Below are 8,949 nucleotides of genomic sequence, written 5' to 3'. Positions count from 1 at the left end.
GCTAACAAGTAAATTTATTCGATAAAATGGCCATTGGCTTCAACCATGGCCTCCAGACGACTTCAGAATCTCCTGCAACTCTTATGAATGATCTCCTTGTTTAAGTTGGTGAATGCTGCCATAATCCTTGCCTTCAGTTCATCTTTGGTGTTAAAAGGAGTTTTGTTGGTCGCTTGCTCAACTGTGCCTCACACATAATAATCAAGGGGGTTGCAGTCTGGGGAGTTAGGTGACCAGATGTCAGGGGTGATGTGGTTGCAGAAATTGTCTGACAACCATGACTGGGTTCTCCTGCTTGTGTGATATGGTGCAGAGTTCTGTTGCCAGACACAAGGTCTTCCAGCAGCGACCCTCTTGACCAAGGGCAGCATTCCCTGGGTCGAGGGAGTTCTTTAATATTCTCGCCCATTCAGCTATGCACATCTTGCTCCCGTTGATGTAGGAGCCCAGTTTTTCTAGGATCTTCCATGAGATTACGTGTGGAATCCACATGTAATGTCATGATGATGACGATGATAGTTCTCATCCCTAAAGGTGTAATTTTAAAGATTTAAAATTTGTCTCCCTCCATCAAATACACTTTATTCTTTAGCTTTCATACACCGATTGTGCCTGTAGATTATTTCCAAATCAAACTTTGAATATATTGGTTAGGAGTTCAATATCTCACCAACGAATTTATCTACTTGTGATTCTCAGTCGATAACAATCAGCATTGGTAGATGTCTGTGATTTCTTTATACAGAAATTAGAGTGAATGACAGTCAAAGACACAAAGAAGAAAGAACAACTAAATAATGGTAATAATTACCCTAGTGTGAGTAATAAGTTTTATGTTTTCCTGAGGGACGTAAGTGACTTGTGGTGACAACCGGTCTCTCGTATCAACAAGGATGGAATAGTTTGGCATCGTTTTCCAGTGCTGCAATGAAACAACAAAAGAATATTTTACAGCCTTACCAAAATCAAAGCTGAAATTTTCATTTAAGCTGTTTAGCTACCGACCCACCTGAATCTGTTTTAATCTTTTAATTGCAAAAGATGATGCAATTAATGTTAGATATCTACCAAAAATTAGAATTGGTATTTTCTGCAAGTCATGTTGCCTCAATAAACTTGACCCATCTCAACAGAAAATAGTTTTAAACATGACATTCCTCAATAATAATAATAATAATAATAATAATAATAATAATAATAATACTAAGATCATCATGTTGTGCACATGTGGTTGTGCTGCATGTGCCTGGTATACCCTTATCAGACGGGTAGTCAGGTTAGGTATACTCGGCTACATATATCTGTACCCCACTGTCCCTTTGATGGCATGCACTGCTCTCTCACCCAATAATAATAATAATAATCGTTTTCTACTAAAGGTACAAGGACTGAAATTTTGCAAGAGGGGACTAATTGATTACATTGACCCTAATGTGCAACTGGTATTTATTTTACTGACTCCAAAAGGATGAAAGGCAAAGTTAAGTCCAGTGACATTTGAACTTAGAACGTAAAGATGGACAAAATGCCATGAAGCAGTTTGTCTGGCATGCTCACCATTCTGCCAGCTCACCATGACACAATATCTTCAATCAGCAACCTAGCGATATTGTAAACAGTGTGGTCGATGCCAGTGACACCTGACTGGCTCCCATGCCGATGACACTTAAAAAGCACCATCCAAATGTGGTCGATGCCAGTGCCTCCTGACCGGCTCCTGTGCAGGTGGCATGTAAAAAAGCAGCCAATACACACTCAGAGTGGTTGGCATTAGGAAGGGCATCCAGCTGTAGAAACATTGCCAGATCAGACTGGAGCTGGTGCAGCCCACTGACTTGCTGGACTTCAGTCAAACTGTCCAACCCATGCCAGCATGGAAAGCGGACATTAAAAAAATTATGATGATGATGATGATGATGAAATGCAATACTCACAGATTTTGAAGTAGGATGATTCATTTCCAGCCAAGCTTCAGGTGCCTGAAAGAGAGAGAAAGATGTATATATATATATATATATATATATATATATATATGTATAGGCGCAGGAGTGGCTGTGTGGTAAGTAGCTAGGTTCAGTCCCACTGTGTGGCACCGTGGGCAAGTGTCTTCTACTATAGCCTCGGGCTGACCAAAACCTTGTGAGTGGATTTGGTAGACAGAAACTGAAAGAAGCCTGTTGTGTGTATATATATATATATGTGTATATATATACATATATGTATGTGTGTGTCTGTTTGTCACCCCAACATCGCTAGACAACTGATGCTGGTGCATTTATGTCCCCGCAACTTAGCAGTTCGGCAAAAGAGACCGATAGAATAAGTACTAGGTTTACAAAGAATAAGTCCTGGGGTTGATTTGCTCAACTAAAGGCGGTGCTCCAGCATGGCCGCAGTCAAATGACTGAAACAAGTATATATATATATATATAGAATGAGAGAGAGAGAGAGAGAGAGAGAGGGGAGCAATAAATATATAAATGACATTATCACCAAAGCCATCATTGTTTATGGCCAACCTTATATACAATTTCAGATTGATTTTCTACTAGAGACACTTATCATTTCGCAGCCCTCACTTAAATCATAATTTTGACATTTCTGAATATTAACTTTCTTCTTTGAAGATCAAAGTTCCATTTATTTATAATGTCTGCAACACAAATGAACCAAAGAAAAAACAGAACCGAGACAAGTGTTACTATGAGAGGTAGTTGAACCTGATGCAATCTTTTTCAGCATAACCATCAGACAGAGGGAAATTGCTTTTTGGCCAATGGCAACCAAACCTCTCCTAAGCCACACTTCCAATTTTAAAAAAAGGACATATTAAAGAATTTGGGGCATTGGCAAAATTTTGAAGTCACAGACACTGGACAGTATTTCTGTTCCAAAATGTGTGAGTTTGCAGGCATTGGCAAGGACTGCAGATAAATTAAGATATGGATGTAAACAAACAACACTGGCTGTTAAGCAATAGTGAGGACATACACACACACACACATTCGCATATGAGAGGGTGGTGAAGAGCTCCTCGCTTTAAGTGTGTCACGAAAGGCCTGGTCAGAGGCCCAACCTTCCAAGTTTTCATATAGGGCTTAGAAAAACTGAAGGACCTCTGCAATAAATGTGTGAATCTGGAAGGGGAAAATGTTGAATAAAATCAGAATTAACTGATCCTCCTGAATTTTCTTTTACCCAAAGCCAGGAACTTTTCAGCCCTCCCCTCTAACATATATGTGCACATAATTACATACATATAAACATACATACACACAGACATATATATATACACACACACACACACACACACACGATGGGCTTCCACACAGTTTTTGTCTCTCAGATTCACTCACAAGGCATTGATCGGCCCAGAACTATAGTAGAAAACACTTACTCAAGGTGTCATACAGAGGAATTGAACCTCAAACCACCAGATTTCAAAGTGAGATTCTTAACCACACAGCCATATCTGCCCCAATGAAAGAAAAATGAAACAGAAAGATGACAAAACAGAGGGTTTCACAAGGAATTGAACTTACGATTGCGACTTTATCCCAGCCTATTATGACACCACGGTAACCCCAGATTTTGTGCTTTATCACTTGACCAACTCGAAACTCAACATTGCTTGGTCGAGGGCTTCTTGGCTTTAAAGAGGCTGAAATTTGAACAGATTGAAATCTATGAAAATATCTCAGTTTTCAATCAAACAATTTGAAAATCAATACAAAGTTTCATTGCTGTTAATGTTGTTATGAGTTCAACAGGTTTATGATACAATATTATCTTTTCCTAAATATGGGACAGACACGGGTCTTGCCAACCACAGGGTTAAGTTCCAGTGCATGGCAGGCATTTAGGGCAAGCGCCTTCTACTATAGCCCAGGGCTAACCAAAGCCTTGGGAGTGGATTTAGTAGACAGAAACTGAAAGAAACCCATTGTGTACGTGTGTGTGTGTGTGTGTGTGTGTGTTGCTGTCTCCTTGTCTTCATATCACATGACAGTTGTAAACAAATGCTACCACCATGCAAACAGTGTCTAGTGTTTTCATAACAGAAAACACTTGCTCGAAGTGCCATGCAGTGGTAGTGAACCCAAGACCACACGGGTTGGGAAGTATGCTTCTCAATCAGCCAACCACCCCTGCGCATAAAAATATAAGCAAGAAACTTACTAGCAAAATAAGCTGGAGATTCTGCTTCAGATTCATCTTTATTTAATGGCTTTGAGGCTGGTAACTTTTTATTTACAGTTTCAAATAAATCATTGCACCATCGCTGCCAGGATTCCCAAGATAAATACTTTTGTCTGAAGACTGACACTGATTTCACAACACTAAACAGAAAAAAACGAACACAGAAAGCTTAGTATAGAAACAGCATGAATTCATTGTTGATACAGTTCTATATTTAAGAGATGAGGAACTGTGTACACTATTTACATTTGACAGATACTTGTCTTCCTCTTGTTTGTTGCTAACACAACGTTTCGGCTGATTCTAGATGTGGTGTGCAAGAGAGACAACTGTGCTGGTGTGGTCATGTGATGCATATGGATGAGGACAGCTGTGTGAAGTGTCACACCCTAACAGTGGAGGGAACCTGTGGCGGAGGTAGGCCCAGGAAGACCTAGGATGAAGTGGTGAAGCACAAGCTTTGAAAGCTGGGCCTCACAGAGCCAATGACAAGCAATCGAGACCTTTGGAGATATGCTGCGCTTGAGAAGACCCAGCAAGCCAAGTGAGACCATAGTCATGGGCAATGCTAGTGTCACATAACTGACCCCTTTAAGAATACCCTTCAATCGCTGGGCAATATGCTGTGCTTGAGAGGACCTGTTGAGTCAAGTGAAGTCGTTGTCGTGGCTGATGCCATTACCGCCTGTGCCAGTGGCACGTAAAACGCACCACTTGAGCATTGCCGATGCCAGTGCCACCAGACTGGCTCCCATGCCGATGGCACGTAAAAAGCACCCACTACACTCTTGGAGAGGTTGGCATTAGGAAGGGTACCCAGCTGTAGAAACCTTCCTAGATCAGATTGGAGTTTGGTGCAGCCTCCTGGCTTGCCAGTCCTCAGTCAAACAGACCAACCTATGCTAGCATGGAGAGCAGACATTAAATGATGATGCTGATTCCATGCTTGGCACCAGTAAAGCACAGATCTGGTGATGCTTACATTTCTTGTAGACATTCTGACCATTTGCTCTGCATTTTTCAAGAACTCCAAAATAAAAAGCATCTCTTACTTGAAAACCCAAGTAAGAGTTGGCAAGGGGGAAAACTATCTGACTGTAATAACCTGTCCCAAATAACTCCCTGTTTAAACACAGGCCAACATAAAAAAAAGGGATGTTAAATGAATGACGGAACAAAATGAAAGAAAGAAGTGAAAAGAAGGGCAAAACAAAAGAAAGAAAAAATAAAAATAAATAAAATGAAGTACTTTACTCTTGTAATTGATTGATTCTTTGGGATTCTGAGGTCGTTGAAATCCTTGTGATAAAATATTGGAAGGGTAACACCAACAGTAAAAGCCCAAGGTGGAACACAGCTATTCTTTGCAGAGGCATTTTCTGTGCCAATTGCTTCTCAGGTGAATCTGCCAAGAACTGAGCTTGTCAGGGCTGGGATGAAAAATTTTACTCAATCAAGCAATGATAAGATCAATAATTTTAAATATTCATTTTTGTTTTTAAATTTATCAAAAAAACAAAAACAAGAAAAAAACAAATAAGTTTGTATTTTAAAAAATCATAAAAGTTTTCTTTTTTAAATAAATTGAAAAGAAACATGGGTATTTTATCTATCAAAGGCACACGCATAGCTATATGGTTAAGAAGTTTGTTTTGAGGTTGAATGGTTTGGGTTCAATCCTATTGTATGGCATCTTGGGTAATGTGTCTTTGGCTACAACACTGAATGGACCAATGTCTTGTGAATGAAACTGTGCAAAAGTTTGCCCTGCATGCATACATGTGTGTGTGTGTTTGTATGTGTGAATGTAACATGTATGTGTCTGTCTCCATGTCAGTCTGTATGTTAACAGTTTGAAAAACAAACCCCTTTTATTCATGTCCTACCCTCCCCATGTTGCCCACCTCTCTCTGCCACTTCCCCCATATACTCTTGCAAATCCCTAACACCCCACCCACCCATACTCTTCCTGCAACCTGCCATTACTGTCTATATTGCAGATGCCTATCATTCATTCTCTTTCTCTCCCCTAAATGTGAGTAGCCATGTAGCTCCTTTACAACAACAACAACCTGCTCTACCCCCCAACTTCTTTCTTCCTTCCTTAACCCCCATCTAACATACAAATGTAGTACATTATTTACATTTGACGGCTATTTGTCCCCATCTTGTTTGTTGTTAACACACACATATATACATATATACTCACATATATATACACTTATATGAAATATATATAAATACACTTTTATATATATATATATATATATATACACACACACTATATATATACTTTAATTTAAAATGACGACGAAGTTGAAATGAAAAAAAAATGTCAACAAAAGTGTCGGAGAATTTGACGAAGGAGGACAAGATAGAAATAACGAAAGGAAAGACACAAGTAAACGAACGAAACTCAAATGTGTTTATATTTCTTTAGAGTCAATAAACAAATTCTTTAAATCAACAACTGCCACGTGTCAGAAATTTTTGCAGCGATTTTACATATTAATGGAAACGAATTAGATTTTCATCTTCGAATCGTTCTTAAGTTGTGTAAATTTCAACTGAAGAATTCTCTAAAGGAAAAAAAAAATGTTTTGTAATTTCGCCAGTATATACATGCGTTAACCGCACACACTCACACATACATACACACACACACATATATATATAGAGAAAGATACGATTGTGTGTGTTTGCGTGTGTGCGGTGTTGGAGGCATCTGTCCAAAATGTCCCTTCGCACAGTGTGATTAATTTTTAATGGGGCGAAGAAATAAAAGAAGCCAACTTAAACTCATCAGCGAATTAACGCAGTCTTATCTTCGTCACGAAATAATCTAGTCTTCTGTTTTGAACTTTTATCAATAACTATTTCCCGACAGAGACCATCAGTTAATTTCTTCAGATTCCCTTCCGACGTGTTTTGATTAATTGACCATGCTATTCTAGAAATAGCCAGTCCAAAAGGGACTTCTTATGGTCAGGAAGCTTTTCGTTAGCATCAAATCAACAATGTGGTTTGTTATTGGAGGGACACCAAAATATAAAAAGCGAACGACTGAAAGTAGAACAAATAATAAATTCTTACTTGATATATCTGGAAACAGTTGGTAGAAAAACAAAATTGACTTTTTTTTAAATAAGGCACCATACGATGGATCGTTTGGGTTCGAAGATCTGAGCACAGCTATTAGGGGAACGGTGAAAAGTGTGAGACGAGGGCGGGTGTATATCGGGTATTTCGCCCTTCACGTTGCATCCAGATCATACCCACTGCCGGGCACTGCTTATATATTTGTCGTCCTGGTTACTCGAGATCAATATCAGATCGATGCAAGTTGAAGGAATGTCTACCACCTAAAAAAGAAAAACAATCGGGTACTAAGAGTTGAAACTTTTATGGAATGGTCATCTCCAACGTACGCACGTTATTCTAAACCTATTTGTCCACATTAGAAAACCAAAAGCAAATACTGGTATTTGTAATAACAATAACACGGAAAATACAAAATAAAAACAACTTACAAATTAAAACTAAGAGTTTCCAAAGTATCTAAATATGACAATAATCCGTGAAAACTGCCCAAAATAACTCAATTGATTTGGTGTTTTTGTCGTCCTACTTGTTTCGTTTCTAAGCAAATCATAAAAAGAATAAAGTTATCGAATTACATCTATTATTTTAAGATATTAGGAAAAAATGTAACAAACGAAGCAGTTCTTAATATAATTGATGAAACCAAAATATTGGCAAGAAGTAGTTCGCTCTTCTTTACATCGTTGCAATTGAAGGAATTCTTGATTTCCGTTTTCACCGATAAAAGAATCATGAAACGCGTGTGGCAAATGTTTACAAACACAGCAGTTTAATATGGTTTTGTTATACTAAGGAAGAACATGTTGACCAACACTTTATAATTAGATCTGTATACTGCCTCAATTATGCATTAACATCTAGCTATCGCGCATAAATTAAACTATTAACATATAATGTATACTTTATACTCATATATAAACAAGGATACATCTATGTGTGTCTATAGATTGACATGTATAATTAAAGAGTCTTGGCAAGAACGGAAAAATCAAATAATATAATGAATACTTCACCAATAACCAACTGCCACGACGCATGGAAACTAAAACAGAGGACAATAATAAATGCTGTGACGTTTACATTTGGAAATATGAAATCTGTATTTTGTTACAATGAACGAGAGAAGAAAGGAAAACTACGATAAAGGAAATTCAACCTACAAAGAAGGAAGCCCTGCGTTGAAATGAAGATAGTTTGGGTGGTCGTAGGTGTGAAGTTCTGACTGCTGTTTCTTGTTTTGTTTTTCTTTTTCTTTTCGCAAACCCCGCCCGTATTTGAACTCACGTCATTGCAGTGATGTTATTGTTATGATTGCCATTGACAAATCATTCCGAACTCACCATTTAGAGAACTCCGTTTAGCAAGGTAGGTAATAATAATAATAATAATAGTAATTCTTTCGACAAGGTTTACAAGGCCAGCGATTCGAAGAGAGACAGTAAGCCGATCACTTCGTTCCCTCCCCCCTCCAATATTCAATTGGTACTTTATTTTATTGACCTCGGGGTGTGAGGGTGGGGGGACCGGCAAAGTCGACGACCTCGACGGAATTTGAGCTCAGAATGTGAAGCCGGAAGAAATGTTAATAAGCATTTTGTCCGGTGCGGTAACGATTCTGCCAACTTGCCACCTTAATAATGCTTTCAA

Source organism: Octopus bimaculoides, chromosome 15 (genome assembly GCF_001194135.2).
Source record: "Octopus bimaculoides isolate UCB-OBI-ISO-001 chromosome 15, ASM119413v2, whole genome shotgun sequence".
Taxonomy (NCBI): Eukaryota; Metazoa; Mollusca; class Cephalopoda; order Octopoda; family Octopodidae; genus Octopus; species Octopus bimaculoides.
The sequence above is the reverse complement of the archived record's forward strand: the minus strand, read 5'-3'. Positions refer to the sequence as shown.